Below are 2,507 nucleotides of genomic sequence, written 5' to 3'. Positions count from 1 at the left end.
CTTTTGTTGCTTGCAATTGTTTCTTTAGTTCTTTTTCCAGTTTAAAGTTCAAGTATCGTTGTCGTGGCAATAATGTTATACATACCTACATAACGTAAAAAAATAAAAGTGATGGAATCATTTCATTAAATAGTGAGATGATAAGTAGTAATTAGTGCATTTAATCTTGTTAGCTTATTGTAAATAATAAAATCGAGAGCGCACGTCATTATATTATCTGAGTGATAAAATGTAACCATAGTTTTAAATTAGCAAGCGGCCAGAAAACACCAAAGTATTATAAAATGTAAATACATCGTTATCGTCTAAAATTAGTAAAATAATAGGTACAAAGTTTTTTCGTTTCGTTTCCAAGAATCAAGAACATATATTTTTAACTTTGTCGAATCACGATACCTTATATAGTACAGTCAGTCCTACGTATGTACCTACTACCTAATGTAAGTATTTAGAAACTATATTATAATACTAATACACATTTTCATAGTCATAATATTCTTAAAATTATGGGACACTGGATAAAACGCAATATTGCGGGACATTATAATAAATATTAATTAATAAAACGTGCACGTGGTACTGACGAATGGATTAAAGAATGGGTGAACAATTTCTATTCATTTTTCTTTAGTCCTATTGTAGGTAATCATATTATAATTTTATAATATTATATTGTCAAGTCTGAAAAATGGAAATACGATTTTGCCTTTTTACTGTTTCGAGTTTCAAAAATAAAACGGGTTATTATTCCACGGGCTTTATAATGAAATTATACTGATTATTGATTAGTGATGTTGTAACTTTATAATTAAATCTAATTGATTGACATTTAGATTATCATTATTGTAGAACTATTATATCAGTTATTGGTTATCCTGGTATAACCGGTAGGTATGTGTAGTACGTAAAATGTATTATACGTATTATTATAATTATTATTATTTATTATCAATGATGTGAAAGAACTCGTTCACTTATGAGAACTTTACATGAACAAGTTCAATTTTCAACAAATTAACTTGAACGTGAACTAAATTTTAATTGTTTATGATCTTGAACGATTTTGATTCGTTCATTGACAAATTAATTTTCATAGACCATAATTATATTTATAACGCTTAATAAGTTCAATTTATATAATAGATAATAACGCATTGGAGGAGAAACTCAAGAAACTTTAAATTTCTTGCGAAGACTTTTTTTACCCAAAGAAAAAACCTTTCGTACAAATAAAATTCTTTTATCGACAGTTGTCGGTTGCGTTATCAATAATTCGTTCATTCTATCTAGTATATTTAGCCGTATTATAGCATAAAAAAATAAACAACCAACTAAAAAAACCAAATTCAAATTGGATGAACTTAAGCTAATTCATTTTTAAAAATGACCTTTCTCATCACTGTTTAAGCCTAGGATTATATACATTTCTCCACACAGTTCTCGGCATAATACGATGTATTACGTATCAATAAATAAGTATTTAACTTAATAAGTACAAGATTATGATAAAAATATTATTACAAACCCTGTCTTAAATATACAGTGTGTTATATTTAACTAGTAATACGAAAAATTTTGGATGGATGACCGTAGATTGAAATGGGAATTATTCTGGAAGTTAGTGATACTATAATACTATAATAACCGGTTCCACGACAAAATAACCCGGCCAAAATATCCCCAAAAAATTCTTCCAACTTCCAAGACAAAATATCCCGTGTAAATGTTAATTCAAAATTTAACCTTCATTATAAAAGTTGCGATTAGATTAGAAGTACCTGCATATCCACTTATTTATATATTTTAATGTGAAACAAAAATGAAAATAGTTATTCCGAAGAACTAAATCAAATTTATTAATATACTCAGACCAAATTTACAACCAAAATCTATTGTGATGGATTTCGAACAGGCATTTATAAAATCATTTAAAGAATTGTGTAATAATTTTAAAATACATGGATGTTTTTTTTTTCATTTTATCCAGCGCTTAAGACAAAAATTACAACCATGAGGATTAAAGAATAGGTATTCTACAGACGTAATATTTTCCCATCAAATAAAAAAAGGTGGGTAAGTGGATGCCGCTCTGCTGTACAGTAGGTTACAAGTGGGTCACTGTATAACGGATAGTATTAAATTTGAATTCAATGATATAATATCACTGTATAAGATAAACGACTCTGAGCAAAGACGGAAAGTATGTCAGTCTAGGTATAAGATATATTATATACTTATCTATGGTATTAAAAAAAAAATTGACCAATAATAGGTATCTATAATAAATTCCAAATTAATCATATCACAATATCCATTAGGTACTTATAACACGTTAGAATACTTTAGAAGTTTCAAGTACCCACGAATAATATTATACTATCACAAAAAAATAACAAAAATAGTTATTCTAGGTTTTTTAATATATAATTTCGTCTACATTTGAACTTCAAATTACTATAAAAATAAACTGTGTAAATGTATTTTTTAGATTTTTTGGTAACAGAATT

General features: G+C 26.9%; 1 long non-coding RNA gene across 1 annotated transcript in view; it reads left to right on the top strand.

Annotated features, from left to right (window-relative positions):
• Positions 1–255: 255 nt before the first annotated feature.
• Positions 256–2,507, top strand: part of LOC107883916 — a 13,860-nt gene continuing 11,608 nt past the window's right edge. Inside the window, exon 1 of the long non-coding RNA XR_003839045.1 lies at positions 256–440. This is a non-coding gene — a long non-coding RNA (uncharacterized LOC107883916). The remainder of the gene's footprint in view (positions 441–2,507) is intronic.

The sequence above is a fragment of the Acyrthosiphon pisum genome, chromosome A1, assembly GCF_005508785.2.
Source record: "Acyrthosiphon pisum isolate AL4f chromosome A1, pea_aphid_22Mar2018_4r6ur, whole genome shotgun sequence".
NCBI lineage: Eukaryota > Metazoa > Arthropoda > Insecta > Hemiptera > Aphididae > Acyrthosiphon > Acyrthosiphon pisum.
This window is presented reverse-complemented; position numbering and strand designations above follow the sequence as displayed.